This window comes from Xiphophorus couchianus, chromosome 6 (genome assembly GCF_001444195.1).
Source record: "Xiphophorus couchianus chromosome 6, X_couchianus-1.0, whole genome shotgun sequence".
Classification (NCBI taxonomy): domain Eukaryota; kingdom Metazoa; phylum Chordata; class Actinopteri; order Cyprinodontiformes; family Poeciliidae; genus Xiphophorus; species Xiphophorus couchianus.
In genome coordinates this window covers 26,151,007-26,167,489 of record NC_040233.1, presented here as the reverse complement: position 1 = coordinate 26,167,489, position 16,483 = coordinate 26,151,007, and the positions used below count along the sequence as shown (strand labels likewise).

The 16,483-nt window shown below is 38.0% G+C and overlaps 1 long non-coding RNA gene across 1 annotated transcript; it reads left to right on the top strand.

The window, feature by feature from the left end:
• Positions 1–2,085: 2,085 nt before the first annotated feature.
• On the top strand, positions 2,086–11,205 carry LOC114147019 (uncharacterized). Its single transcript, XR_003596006.1, has 3 exons — positions 2,086–2,962; positions 3,914–3,981; positions 11,082–11,205. It is a non-coding gene; the product is annotated as an uncharacterized LOC114147019 (long non-coding RNA).
• Positions 11,206–16,483: the final 5,278 nt, after the last annotated feature.

The window sequence follows — 16,483 nt, the reverse complement described above, 5'->3', positions numbered from 1 at the left end:
GTGTAATTAGTCTCCTGTTCTCAGTCTCCCAGCTGTTTAGCATTCTACTGATTACACTCACCTGGTTCTTATGTTATTGATCACATCTCCTCTGTGTTCAATGGTCCAGGTTTTTATTGTGTGTCTCTGGCTTCTTATGTCAAAGTTTTCTTCTTTGTTGATATTACTAATCATCATGTTTTCTGCATTTTGATCCGACTCAAAACATGGCAGTTGAAGCATTTTTTGACTTTCTTACTGTTTATTTTGCTGAAGATTTATCTGCAGGCTGCATCTTGACTTGGAAATGTTTTCTAACTCACGGTTAAAAATGTTAGGAGTATTTCTCATCCACCGCCCTCTTCAGGTGACCTTGCTGATTTCCCCTTCAGGTTTAATTCTTGAATTTGGCTGGGTCATTGTAAAACTCTAATTCCCTCCTACAGAGGACATTCCTTTGTTGATTTGGACGTATTTTTTTTGTCTCGGATGTCTTCTGAAAAATGAAATCTCTGTTCCTGTGCATCTTTTTATTAGATACATTAATCAAATCTGACTTGGATTTGTAACTGTTTACAATTTTGTCCTCTTTCATACCTCTGAAGAAAAGAAACCATGCAGCGTAGAATAAGTTCCTGTCTCTCCTCCTCAGTCCAGATCTGCAGAGAACAGAGCATACTGTTGTCTTTTATATAACACAAGTGCTACTGCCAGGTACTTGGCAGCCTATTGGACCACTTTCTGGATCGCCTTTTTCTCTTCTTGTCATTTTGAGACAAACGTCCAGGTTTTGTAATATTACTATTCCACCATATTTTTCTCCAGTGTTCTTTACATACTCTGTATGAAAAGTAACAAACATTTTTTTCTCACTCATTTACTTGAAGCTAAGCTAATTAACTTCTGTTTTAAGTCAGTTAGTGTCTAAAATTACTTCTATTTTCTAAATGCCACAATAACAAGATACTGTTGTAAAGACTTTTTTTTTCTCCCTCTTTCGTCTGCGTTTGCCAAAACCAAGATGATGATGTCATGGCTTTTCTACGTTTCTGATGGATTTCTGGGGTAAATGGAGGCACAGGTACCGATGGGACTGAATGTTAGGAAAAAGCAAGTACCCCAAAAGCAACATAAAACATCAAATTGCTCTTTGCACAGGCACATAAACCTCATATTTGGATGTGATCATACTAATGGCTATAATGACCATAGCTTTCCTGCTAGGAAAAACAGGGAAGCTTTTAAACCTAAGAACAATTAGACCTCTGTGAAGCAAAGGGATTGAAAGCATCACGTTGTAAGGATGTTGATTTGCAGAAGTCAATAACACTCTTTACAAAACAGAAGATGCCATGAGGAAAACTTACTACATTCAGAAAAACTAGTTACACCACAAGATGTTTGCATGAAAGTTAAAGCCAAATACACAGAGGTCTTGCAGGTGAATAATGACCTAAAACATCCAGAAAAAGTGGCTAAAGGACAATAAAGTTTTGAAGTGACCATCACAAAGTCCTGAACTCAGTCCTTTAGAAGATCTGGGGGCAGATCTGAAAAGGTGAGAGCAATGCTGTTACATCAGTTTGGTCAGGATTGAGACGAAGTTCTAGAAAAGTATTTTGATAAGTAACATAAAATAAAATATCTAAAAATATATCTGCCATAATTCTGGCATTTAGAAAAATAATAAGGATTTTGGTTACCAAAGTTGTCCACAGGAAAAGTTTATTCTAGTTGAATGACAAAGTGAAAAAAGAGTTTGTCTTTTCATATAGGTTAAATAACTAGATTAGCTACATTTAAATCAAATTATTTATCCATTACAGAGAAGCATTAGAGCCGATTTCAGCCATAAATCATTGATATTTTCTTCACAATTTCAAGGCGGTTTTATTATCTGCTGCTCATATTTCGGAGATCCCGGCTGGAGACACCATCAACCAGCTGGAAATATTAGGACGCTATGGAAATTTCACTGTTATAGTTGCATTTAGAAAAGCAGCTAAGCCTCCTTGATCATTTTTTCCCTCTTAATATGAATACCTCATGTATTGTGATGTAACCATAGCAACGCGGAAGTGGAAAGGAACAAACAGAAAAGTGTGTGCAGGTCTGGTGCGTTTGAATGCGTTAGATCTCAGTTCAGGGTTACGCTCAAGTTTTCGCAAGGTATGAGAGTTATTTGGTGCCACCCACGTTTTTCCACGACTTTGTCCTCATTTATTCCCACACCACTATTTAAGGGAAGAAAGACTCCACAGTCCGCGTCTTAACTGTGATTCGGCCCTCATTCATGAGTAAAGAGGGAGAGGCGAGGATAAGAAGGCGTTCGGCCGGCCGCCCGCAGCGACGTCTTGCAAGGTGCAGGAAACCTCCCGCCTGCAGCCACGGCTCATCCCTCTGATCAGACGTCCTGCTGGGAAGCCGCTGACCTTGAACAGAGCACGGAGCAGAAAAGCAAAGCCAGGAGGAAGACGGAGACAGAAAGGGGCTGGAGAGGCCCTAACAGGCTTCCATTTCAGCATCAGCTTTTTTTCTTACAAAGTCTTTTCTTTTATGGCAAAGTGTTCAATATAAAACCAGCTTTACTTAATGAAAGTCGAAGTAATGCAGCTCTGAAGAACTGTCACGTGCAGGTAATAGTTCCCAAAAAATATTCCAAGAACCTGAAGGAAAACCAATTAGCTTAAGCCTCTGAAATAATTGCTAATGAAGATATGAAATATGCGGTTATGGATGTGGAGCTGTGCTGTAATTCCCCCTCTGCCTCTCACACTCGTGAACACGCCCGCTGAAACACACACACACATATGCAGTCATGCTTCTTTGTGATGAGTTATTCGTTGGACTTTCCTCTCGGTGGGGGGTTCCCTCCTTCCTCGGCTCTGAGCCGACATGCCTGAGAGCGCTGACAGCTACACACTGACGTCTGTGCCACAGCTTCCCTCCAACATCCAGCACCTCTCTCCCCCTGCAGACTCAGGTCTTTATCAGTTTGTGATGCTGTGATTATGTCTTTTTTTTTTTTTTAGGTCTTTCACAAACTGAATGTCTTAATGGATGATGCTGCAGCCAAAACAATGGATAAAACTGCTTGCTATTCAGCATGGAAGACAATTCATGCTGTATTTATTTCAGTTCAGTTGTATCTTCTTCTTAGATCCAGTGTGTTGCCCAAGTGGCTGTAAGTAAAATAGTTTGTGTTCACACATTTTATTAGCCATCCAAACTAAAAGGGAAAAAAAAGACTTATTTTGGTCTCTTGTGGTTATTTTTATGTTTTTTACCTTTGTATTTGTGAACTTTTAGTGTTTCAAACCCATAACAAGGTGAAGTCTGGAAATGCTTCCCACTGGATTTAGTATTTTACAGTTCTGAAAATATATAGAAAAAGAAAATAAGAGGGTGAAAAAATAGTTTGCAAATATTTCTAGTTTTTTTTTTTCATATTTTAGGTTCACAGTATGTCTTTTCTAAGAATCCACTGAGAGATTGATTTCAAATTAATCATTTGTTGACATTCTGACATTAAGAATGCAGAGTTAAGATAGGTCCTGGAATATAGTTAAGTTTGATCATAAGTTTATCTTATTCAGTGAAGTCATTTTTTTATGTCTCAAAAGGAATTTTAGAAGGTATCTTTTTGTCTTCTGTCTTTGTGTTTAATGTGTTTGTGTTGAATGTCACTGGAGCCGGGTTCACATCACATGATGGTAAAATCCTTAATTAAAGAAAGAAATCAGAAGTGTTGCATTAATACAACATGTTCCTGTTGCAATAGAAAAATAACATCTGGAATAGTTGAGTGTAAACTGAACCAGTTTGACTGTTGAAGATCAAGCATGCTCTCTTTAGAGAAGCCCTCCACATTTATTGGCATCACAGATAACAAAATGTAGCTAATTAAAATAAATGTATCTGTGTTTTTCGGTAGGTTATCTCCAAGCTGAAAACTTTGCTGCAGTCCACTATTGGTGAAAAGACTCTGCTGCTAAATCAGTGGTAAGATAGACGCACAATACTTGCACCAGTGCAGGATGAAGGTGATGTGATGCACTGAGAAGGTCTTGTTTATTTTCTGCAGTTTTATTTTAAATACTACTCAGACTTATTGTGAAATCTTTAATTCCTTTCAAATTAATACAATTAGCAGTTTTACTTCAGTTTCAGGACTTTAGTTTTGCTGAGATATTTAGCAGAAATATCTTTTTTATTTATTTTTTTTCAAAATAGTAATGTTGCATACTTCTGAATGATGAATCTAAAGCAAACAACGTGATTCATTGATTTTTTTAATATGTCAGCCATTGTCTGGTTTGCAGGAAATGTGGGTTTTATAGTCAACAATGCACAAACAAAGAACCAACAGATGGAAAGGCCTTAGATGATCATACATGTCATTTTCCAGGTGGTTGTGAGTACAACATCTGTTAAAATAAGGACATCCACCATGAGACACTGGGATTTCACGCTCAGCTGCACTAAATCCTTTCAAAGATGCTGCAGCCTGGCCGGTTTCCACGCTGAGGTAACTCAGCTTCGGCGGCAGCAGAAAGGTACAGTTTCTCTGTTGTGACAGGACAAATGCACAGCAGCCAGTGTCTCATTAGACAGCAATGCCCCGAGGGCCCAGATTCTCCTTTCCTCTGAAATGAGGAGGCAGTGGAAACACACTTAGCCACATGTGGACGGGATCCCTGAGGTAGGACAGTGTTTGGGAGGCAAGCAGCAAGGAGCCAGTGACAGAGAATAGAGACGTGTTTTATCCAGAAATCTGGACAGAAGAGAGACGCATATTTATTATCCAGAACATGGAAGAAACAGACTCTGACTTTTAATGTGGACTTTCACATATAAAAAAATCCTACTGTAAAATAACAAATCCCTGTAATATCAATTCTAAATATGAATATGGCTGCTTTAAAGGCTTTGAACTTTATAATATCAGTTTCTATTCTACATAATTAATCCTAAAAGAAAGTATTTTTACTCTTTTATGTCTCCTGTTCATTTCCAACCAAAAGAGCATTAAATCAGTAATTATAAAGTAGTACTAAATCAAAAATATCTTACATCCCCCAAAAGGATTTGGACTTCCAGGAGATACATTTACGATCCAGACTTTTCTTAATACAATCAATCAGAAAACAGTTAAGTGGATTTTAAACAAAACATTTTTTCAAATAGTGAAAAGATTTCCTTTTAATATGAGCTGACGGTCAGTCAGTTGTGGATTGAGGATGCAGGATCAGCTGTATCCATCCATCCATTTTCCGTGCACCCTTGTCCCTAATGGGGCCGGGAGGGTTGCTGGTGCCTATCTCCAGCTACGTTCCAGGCGGGAGGCGGGGTACACCCTGGACAGGTCGCCAGTCTGTCGCAGGGCAACACAAAGACATACAGGACAAACAACCATCCACACACAAACACACACCTAGGGAGAATTTAGATAGACCAATCAACCTAACAGTCATGTTTTTGGACTGTGGGAGGAAGCCGGAGTACCCGGAGAGAACCCACGCATGCACAGGGAGAACATGCAAACTCCATGCAGAAAGACCCCGGCCGGGAATCGAACCCAGGACCTTCTTGCTGCAAGGCAACAGTGCTACCAACTGCGCCACTGTGCAACGGATCAGCTGTAATTATCCTAAAACTATTAGCGTTGTTGGGTGTTAAACTGGTTGCTGCGTAGGTCAGTGCATTACCACTGCTGTCTCTTCTGTCTTATGGACTGTACATTGCAGCACTGTTAAAAGAATACACTATTTTAGTGGGAAAGCCTGGTAAACAGACAGTATTACATTGCTTTTGCTGTTAGGTTTGCAGAGGCTCAAAAGACAAACACAAATACATGCACAAAAAAGCTCATATCGCTTTGGTTTATTTCTTTCATACGCGTAAGCATAAAAAATGCATTTTTAAACACACAAACAAGCATTCTGAAGTTTATATCCAAAATACTAAACCTCTACCCTAAAGTCAATGTACTCTTAATAAGAAAACAATTCTCTGCAGTATTTGGCTTCCAGCCTTCAGCGAAATAAATTCACCAGTTTACAAATGAAACAAAGGAACACAAAGATGTAAAAACCTATTTTGCTGACACATTTTAAACTCATGTTTGGGGGCAACTTTAGCAAAAACACTGAACTGTTTGATGTGAATACATCATGCGCTCACAGTCAATGTAGGTATTTATAAGAGAAAGTTAGAAAATTGAATTTATTCCATTCTTTCCTTGCAGAGGTCAGTGCATTTTTCCTTCAGCAGCCATCTCTAAGTTGCTCTCTCGGGTGAAGTATAGAAGATGAAAGTGTTATTTTTGTCACACTGTTTTTCTTTTAGATATAAAAATGCATTTCTAGACTCATATTTATCTTTTATCTAAAGAATTAAGGCCTTCCTGCATACTTGACCTCCACTCATATTCCTTCACAAATTTTGCCTACTTGTTTTTTTATATATGTTTTTTTTCCAAGTGTGAAAAAAAACATTACGTTTCTTTGTTATGACATATATCTACTAATCTGTCACTTTTAATATATTACTGCTACTATTAATATTCCTGAAATTCCTTTAAGATCAGTACTGTGTGCAGCAATAATTTTAAATTTTACCAACCTTAAGCTAGCACTTTATTTAAAATATGCATTAGATCACAGTGGGGTTGCCCGTTTGTCATAGTGTTTAACAGCTACCCAGCTGGAGAGGATGGAGAGGTTCTGATTTACCGTAGTGAGCCCGGGGATCCGTGGAGTGTGGTTGCTGCAGTTGCAGCATATCCATTCCACGGGACCTGCACACACCTGTTGCTGCATCACAGAATCCTCATTCTCCACTCCAGTAAACATCAGACTAAGGCCCTGTGTACATAGAAATCAGGATGGATTAGTTGTCCCATCTGGGGAAAGTCCCCCCTCCTCTGAAACTGCAGCATGGGTGAGCTGTGCTGGTTGCTGGGAGAATAAAAGAAAGTTGTGAGTGTTCAGATTGTGGTTTAAATGTGGGAATGTGCTCCACCTTTCAGACTGTCAAATACAGCAGCACAAACATCAATGTAATTTCCCTACGTTGATCATTGAAAAATACACACATTTTGGATTTTGAGTCCATGACTGCCATGACTGTGCTCATTGCTGTATTTAAAATCAGTACACAGATGAAGCACTCATAGAAAACCTCTGTCCATCCATGTTTATTACATCATGTAGGTACTGGAGGCTGCATGGGAGTCTCAAACTACTGAGAACTTAAAGTCCTTAAGTACCTGCGACTTAAACGTTTTACATAGATTTTCTAAAGCTGTTTTTTCCTCCCCATTGTATAATAAATGCTTGCACAATGTGTCATGTTTCAAAGAACAAAACATATCACAGTTGTACATACTTTGTTTTCTTGACTTGCTATTTATAGCAGGAATGGGAAAGTTAAGTAAATTTGTGTTTGGTATTTTTTGCACCAATGTATCATTTTCTGTGACAAAGTGACGTGAAAGAACAAAACAAGTTGAAACAATAGCTGCAGTTTCTCCCAGTCAGTTTGTCCATTGAAGAATGGAACAGTGGCAGAAAAAGGAAATTAAATTTATTCAAAACTAATGTAGGAGGCTCTAAAAGAAGCATTATATGCAACAAGTAAAAGTCCCAAACACTTAGATAATAGTGGAAATATGACAACTGGATCTTCAGTGTGCATTGTACTGTTTGGGTTGAAAATCATAGAATCAATCCTTTGGTGTAAAAGTGCAAAATGTTTCAAAATTCGCTTTTAATTTATTTTCTATTAAAATGTTTTTAAGTGAGGTTTTAGACACGATTGCACCTTTTCTTTAGATAAATCTCTGCTATCATTTTGAGTGCAGGAACCATGAGAAAACACCTCAGCCTGAGCTTTGATATATTTTTTGTTTTGGTCAAGTAACCAAAACCCTAGTTTCTTGTTCATTAACTTATTTCTGTTTTAAATTGTTTTTGGGTTTGATTAAACATAATTGACTTGATATTTCAATTATTTTTCAATTGTTTCTTAATGTTTTCAGTCAGGACAAACGTTTTGGTACCGACAAAAATATATTCAGTCCTTGTAATTTCAGTTTTCTTCCGGAAGACGCCAAACTTGAATATATGTAGAAGGATTAACTTTAGAAATTTAAACTCCTGTAATAAATTTAAATGTTTTTCCAAGAAAACATAAACATAAATGTCGCTGCAAATCTTTTAGCCATGACTTTAAAAAAACACCTGGCAAAATGTTTACACTGGCTGAAAGACAAGTTATGTTCATGCTGAGTTATGTTCAAGTTCACATTTTGACTTGTAATTATTGTTTAATGTCACTCTGACCTGGGAAAAGAAATTTTTTCTGCACTCTGCAATATTAACTGTGCAGTGAGGTCATTACATGAAGCAGAGTCAGTCTGGATCCGATAAGTTTACCGTTTCTCCTACTGAGTCAAATGGTTTTTTTTTACCAAAACACTACTTTCTACTCCTAGCATTTGTTTCACTTCCATTTCTAAGCAACAGCCTTGGCTCCTGTCAACTGAATCTGAAATTATCACTTTTTATTTGTAAAGTCTTTTCTATTTTTCTCTTTCTTTCTTTTTCCCTCACCTGTTTCCTTTTCCTTCTCTTTCTTATTCCTTCGATCTCATGTTACTCCCAGTCCTCTTTATCTGAGGTCAGCGGCTGCTCAGTGGGATTTTCCATCAGGCCCGTGGAGCGATGCTGGAAGCAAAGCCCTGGCTGCCCTGATTGGCTGCTGCTGACCTTTGGTGTGAACCTCCCAGCAGTCCATTTCTGCCCACTCCCTTCTGACACTTTCCTCCTGCACTGCTTCTCTTCTTTCACCATATTATTTTCACTTTTTCATAAATTCAGTGTTTTTCTTTATTTATTTTTTTTCTTGTTTTTACGCTCTGACACTTTTCCATTGCTGACATCCCTATTTCCATACTAACATTTTCTCAATTGTGAAAAAGCGAAATAGAATTTATTATTATTATTTTTAAACATATTTTGCAAGTGAATATGCTATGATTTAGAAATGCGGGTTTCAGCTCTAGTGCAATCTGAGGTTGGCACACAGACTGTCTGTTAAACCAAAACAAGAAAATGACTTGTCTTATGCATATAATTTATGGACTAATATGGTATTTGAAAACATTTCTGCATCAGCATAACTACAGCAGCACCAGTCTCTCCCTCTCTGCTGTTTTCTTCTCTGCTGCTTCCTTCCTTTGCTCGTAACTGCAAGACATTGTTCAGGCAACTTGGTCCTAAACCAAGTTTTTAAAATTGTGGTCTGAAGGTGAACCATATTAAGGGGTTTTCAGTATATGCTTTCTCAATCTTCTAGGTAAATAGTAATTATCTGTAAAACATTTGGACAAATATATGACATCAGTCTCTTGTTTTTAATCCTTATTGTTCTGATGTTTTAACTTTGTGATTTTTATGAGTCTACCAATCCCCTGGACTGGAGTGGTCCAAAGGGGACTGGCGGGTCTGCTCCAATTACAATGAGGTCACACTCTGAAATCTCCCTGGCAAGGTCTATTCAGAGGTCCTGGAGAGGAGGGTCCGTCAGATAGTCCAACCGCGGATTCAGGAAAAGCAGTGTGGTTTTCGTCCTGGTGGTGGAACACTGGACCAGCTCTACATCCTCAGCAGGGTCCTGGAGGGTGCCTGGGAGTTCACCCAACTGGTCTGAGCTTTGGGTCATGACCGAAAGAACGAGGTCACGGATACAAGCAGCCGAGATTAGTTTTCTCCATAGGGTGTCTGGGCTCTCCCTTAGAGATAGGGTGAGAAGCTCCGTCATCCGAGATGGACTCAGAGTAGAGCCGCTGCTCCTTCACATCGAGAGGAGCCAGTTGAGGTTGTTCAGGCATCTGGTCAGGATGCCTCCTGGATGCCTCCCTGGTGAGGTGTTCCGGGCACATCCCACTGGGATGGGGGAGAGGAGGCCCTGGGGAAGACCTAGGACACACTGGAGGAACTATGTCTCTCGGCTGGCCTGGGAATGCCTTGGGGTTCTCCCGGAGGAGCTGGAACAAGTGGCTGGGGAGAGGGAAGTCTGGGACTCCCTTCTTAGGGTGCTACCCCTGCGACCCGACCCCAGATAAACAGAAGAAGATGGATTTTTATGAATAAGCTGCTAAGGAAAATGGCTTAAAGAATCTGTGTTTCCCTGTGTAATATATGCATAGGTGAGATATACAGTGAGGATGGGAAAACGGACACACTTTGGGAACATTTTTAATCCTCAAAATTATAAATTAAATGGTTGCTGTTGTTACAAATAAGCCTGACATTGCACATTTCCCTAGGGAAATTAATTCAAGAAACGTATTACAATCCAAAAAAAGTCCAAATGATTTTTTTGTACGTTTATGAAATCCACAATTCAGTTGAGTTCTGCCTGAGGTGCTTTAACCGACCAGATGACCCACAGAGAAACATCACAGCTAAAGAGGGCCAGAACTGTGGCTGCTAGATCTGTCGTTTTCCTTCCTCCTCGGTAAACAGAGTTGGAGCAGGTATCCAGAGTAAACTGTCCAACACTCTGAAACTTTCAGCTGCTGAAAACCTTGAACTAATGGAATATCCAGCATGTTCTGAGAACGTAGTGTTCAGTGTCAGATAAATGAAATATGCAGCAGATAAGTGCCAGCTGAGTCAAGCAACTTAAAATGATTTAAAACTTGATTTTATGAAGTCTAACTTTTAAGAGAAGTGTGTATGAGAGGATGGGGAAACATCCTTTAAACAGGTCTGTGTGACAAATAATTGCAGCAGTTATTTTTATTTATAAATTCATCTTTTGAAATGTCAATGCTGACATAAATCAATGTGATTTTGGAAGCATGTGGAAATTTCAAAACAAGGTAGCAAATATCTGCATTTACATTAAAATGTTTAGGTTTTCTGCATGACTTCATTGTTTTGTAGCATCTTTACAGGAATAATTAACATGTTTTTATATGTCGTATTCCAAGAGGTTTTCATTTTATTTAGTAAATTTTTTACCAGAATATTTATTGGATTTTTATTAGTTCTTTTTCTGGCATCAGTTCCTTTTTTTTTCTTCTTTTGCAGAGTCTGAAAATACGATTTCATCACCAAGTCCCTGCTGACCAGAGCAAAGAACACTTCCACCAGAGGCTGGAGGTGGGTTGATGAATATCAACAAATTAATTATGATGTAAATATTACATCGAATACCTACTTTCTCCTATAATTTACCTGATTTAAAAAAACAATAAAAGCATAGAAATTTTAAATTAAAAATGCTTTCACTCACATTTGAACAAATCTATCAAAAACATTAACACTGCACTACAAAACCTATTTTGACATTACCCAGGTGGGGGCTGATGTGAAAGAGTTCAACAAACTACAGAATGTCTCCAAAATCTGATTTACAAATAATGAAGCTGAACCGTTCTGATTCTGTTAGCCACCACTGGCGTCTCCAAACCCAAATCACAGGTCTGCGGATCTTGTATATTCAGTGTCGTATGAAAGGTTGCAGTTGAAGTGCTTTGGCTCCGAATCCCTTGCCAGGTATCCAGATGCCAGGGTTGGCGCGTCATATTTTTGGCAGCAGCACAGCAGCAGACAGCTGGCTGACAGCAGCACTCTGAGATGTTAACTTGCCCCGACAGTTCTCCTCACCTGGGGCTTTAACTAAGCTCCGCTGCAGGCAGAGGTGCACACATATTCCTGAAATTAATTCTGCACCTTTCAATATTTTCTCTTCATAAACATGGTGCATAGATCTGTAGGAATATACGGGAAATGCATTTCTGCATTTTCTCAATATAGACTTAATACAGTTACGATTTATGAATCATTAATTCATTGAGTTGCAGTTTTGTGTTGTATAAAGACACCATCATAATAGCATAAATTCTACCTGCTTGCATATTTCACCATGATCCATCTGTCCCTAAACAACCTGTAGCTTATTAATACATCATCTTATATTTTTTCACCTTGCACAATATTTTGCATTAATATTTCTGCAACATATTTTATGCACAGTACTTGGTATTTTGTTGCAGGTCTTTGTTATTTTCCACGTTCTCTCACTGCTCATCACTCAGGATCAGTGTCAGCTAACCACCTCAGACATAATGTAAAACATTTCCCCATCTGACAGGTTTCTATTGAGAAGGCTTGTAAGGTTTCAACTCCTGGCTCCCAAACATATTATTTATATTAATTAGAGTCGACGTGTTGCACACTGACAGACGGTTAACAGATACGACCAGGCAGGAATCCAGGCAGACAAGCAGGAACAGATAATGTTCATTTTCTTCTCCGATGGTAAATGCCATTTCTAAAAGAGAATGAAAGTATTTTTTTCCTGTTAAATGTCTGAAAGAATAAAATATTTTAGTAATTTTAGACATTCGACACCCTTCGGTTTAAAGGTAACTACTCTGGATACAATTGATAAAGATTTATCAGTACATTTTTTAAAGTAAACTAGCGAGTCCTCTGCACACTGAAAAGGTAAAAGAAATCCAGGATGCTCTCTGCACGATCATGGAGAAGTCCTCTTAAAGAACCCAGTGCACCAGCCATTACACCTGAAGAAGCCTAAGAGCTGCCTGACTACTGAGCATGTACAAACTTTTTCAACATGATTGTGGTGGTTCATTATGGCATTGCCAGCAAATCTGGGCTGTGGGGGCAGAGAACAGTGGCTGCTTAGCCTGGTGGTTTATGTTCTCTTTTATGGCTTTGTCATCAGAGAATCTGAAAGGAAACACGCCGACCCAACCGCTCCATCATTGTGTTTGGCAGCACTCCATGTAACTTGGTAATCTTTCCTTTTCCCAACAAATGCACACCTCCAGATTGCGCACAGAAGCTTAATGATGCCTAGATGAAGATGTAGACTCTTCAGGCTGCAATTCAACTGCAAAAAGAAGATAAAGAGAAGCTTTCATCATGTTTTGTAAAAATTCAGAAGATGAAGAAAAAGAAATAGCCTCAATGAAAGTTCCTGAGGCACTGATATAATTTTAGGAGACCTCTGGCATTGCTCATGGAGATCCTGGAAACCACAAAGGGCTTTTAATTCAATATACTGTAAATGTGCTACTACTGGTTACTTAGGATTTTTTATGGCCAGAAATGACTTTACCCTTTTTATTGTGTCTCAACTTTATTCTTTTAAACGATTATGTTGCATGTTTTATGCCTTTTTGATGAAACAGCTTTTTTATATCTTTGTTTCTATGTTCGTCTTGTGATGCACTTACAGAGACCCGGAGTACAAATTAACTTTACTTGTGTTCAATTTAAGTCACTTATTAAGTTAACTTTAGGTAATGTTTTAACATCTATTAAATTACCTTTTCCCCTTTGTTGGAAGAAAGTTATTTCTTCCAACACTTTCAACTCTCCTTCTAACATTTTTTGTTAAATATTTGACTTAATCAAGGAATTTTCCAAAGATAATGGAAACAGCTGTTGGCTTTTCCTCCCCTAATGTAATATTGGGCTCAGCTCAAATGTCTTCCAGTGATGAAATGTTACATGTTACTGCAAGACTGACATTTTTATTAAATGATTCAGCTTTACAGGCTGGATAGCAGCATGAAGTCAGCACTGAATTCTTATTTAACAGATTGCTTGTTTTTCTTGTTGGACATCCTCACATTGCTTTGGAAATCTACAAGCATGCAACAGTATTTTTAAAATTCATCTTTGAGAATTATGCATTAGCTTTCCAAAGTATTGTTTCATCATTTTAAACATATAAACGGTATAAGACTTTGACCTGACTAAGCCTTGAAATGGACCAAAATGTGAAGGAAAGTCTTTCTGGATTTCTGTCCTGAACTTGTTACGAAAGCAATATCAACTGATGGATTGATCCATCCTGGTGATCGATCCTGGTCACTGTTATTGAATAGTATGTTTGATCATTTTCTAAAGCAAAACTTATAAAAGTAATATTTATTTAGTTATTGCATATAATAAACATATCCCAACTAAAACCCGGGAAGACCCACCCAGATGTGTTTTTTAGAACCACCTGGGCCGCGTTAAGATGAGGTTTAACAAATCAAAGACATTTTAAAAAGGCTTCTTTAGAACCCTGTAAATTGAACAAATAAGTTAAAACCAAGATTTCCTTCTCCGCATATACATAAAATCCTGATCTTAGATGGCGGTTTGCTATTCTTCAGCCTTCAAAGTGTTTGTGATTAAATGACCGATTCATTTCAAACTGAATCTCATGTGTTGGCAGAAGTCAAAAAGCATAAAGGTTCGTAGAACGTTTTAGCCTCACTCGTTTCAACGTGTGCGTGCACAACACAAATTAAATTTTATGATGCAGGTTTGATTTCTGACTCTGACTAATTTGTCCAATTTAATTTAACAAGGTTATTTTATTTTTATACCACATTTTCAGCAACAAGGCAATTCAATGTGCTCTAAATGGAAGCTAAACAAACACAAAGCAAGCAAGAAACAGTACACTGCAACGTTACACTCTCCCATGCATTGATCAAAGTGGTTCAAGATTATCTGGACCTTGTGTGTCGCACAATAAATGGGACAAAGTCAATAGTTTTCGATATAGTGTAAGGTGGAAAAGCATCCACTCATGTTGCTTGGATAATTTTAAACTAAAGTCGTTTTAAACAGCTAAACTTTTTGCTGTTTAGCTTTACTCCCTAATGAGAATTTCTCCTTTATTCTCTCCAATCAGATCAATCTGAGATAAGATACCAACTCCAGCCAAACCCACTCAAAATAACTCAATTTAACGACATTTCATAATTGTACTTACCGCACATTACTTCCATTTGCAAAACATTCTCTGAACATTCATAAAATTAAACTTTTTCATCAAGACTAGATTCTTCAGATCTTTTTACAGTTTAGCTTCATTTTTCTAGTTTCTAAAAAATATATGATTTATATTGTTCCATGTTTAACCAAGCCTCTTTGTAATCACTTAGGAAATACTGTCTATATTAGCATTGTATTTCTGGGAAAAACCTGTTGCACCACTGCATGTGTCAGAGCAGGTTTCAGATTGTTGAAATCCTTCCCTGCAGTGACTCAGTGACTCTCCTCTGAGGTTAAGAGACCACTATTTCCTATCTGTAATCACATTAAGCACAGAGTCTCCCGTGATATTAGCTCAAATGGAGAGGAATGCGCTGGACTCTCAGTCCGGCCACCACCACATTGTCTAAACTTCTGAATGCCTTGTTTGTTTTTGATTGTTTCCTGTAAACTGAACCCAGTGGTGTTTCTCTGGGAAAAGGACAAGGACTGGTCAGAGCAGGCCTTGGGATTCCTGCTGCTGCAGACGCAGATGTTTATCCACTAAACACACATATGCAGTTTCATGGAGGAAAACATGTCACCAGCAGAGAGACTATCTGTAATGTGGAGTTTCTCATGAGGTAAACTGAAGGTTCATCCCAAACAGATTTCTTTAAAAAGAGATGTAAATGTTAAGAGTCTGTCATGTTTTTTGGTCATGTATTTTTTAGAAACAACTTTTACATTTCAGACAAATAAATGTCCTGGAAGTTAAACTAAAAAGATCAAGTTTCCTTCCCTGCAAATCAGCCATTCTACCATAATTCATTTTACTTTCCTGAAATGTTTTATTGTTTTGTTTGCATGTTTTGCCTTTTTTCTGTTCTTTGTTAAACTTAAAATTATACAATCTTCATAACAGCAATTATGCTGCTGTGATGAGCAACATAGTCTGTTTTTATTTAGCCTAAACTCCGATACATACAATCCCAATTTGGAGTTTGATATTTATCATTTTAGCAAATCAAGTGGCCAGTAATGTTGGGATGCTTCATCAAACTATATTGCATATTATTTGAATTTTGTGATTGAACAACATAAAGCAGTGCATAACTGAGAGGTGAAGTTAATCATTTTTATATATTTAAAAAAACATGAATGTATTTATATTCAGCCCGCTTTGGCTTGTATAAAAATCTGCCGCAAACAATTACCAACAGAATAACAAAGTTAGTAAACAGAGTCCAGCTGTGTGTAATTTAATCCCAGTATAAATCCATCTGTGGGGGTTTTAAGGGTTTGTTAGAGAACATTTGTGAACAAACATCTTAAAGACCAAGGAGCACAGCAGAAGGGAGAAGTTTAAATAAGGGAAACAATATCACAACGTTAAAGCATAACATGGAGTGCTGCTTAATCAGTCAAAACAGGTAGAATATTGCAAAACTGCAAACCTACAAAGGTATGGCAGTCCAACTAAATTGACAGACCTGGCAAGCAGATCCAATAATCAGATATTTTTTTTCTGGCGGAAGAAGAACATTGACGTCACACTTGCACTGTTTACGGAAGTAATAATGGATGCCACCATTTATGGATGGATTTTAAAGTTATTTTTCACATCTGGATTTACCTCTTGTGACTGTCTGGTTCAGATGATGATGCATGTCGCATGTCGACAATGTCGAAGTCGGGTAAAA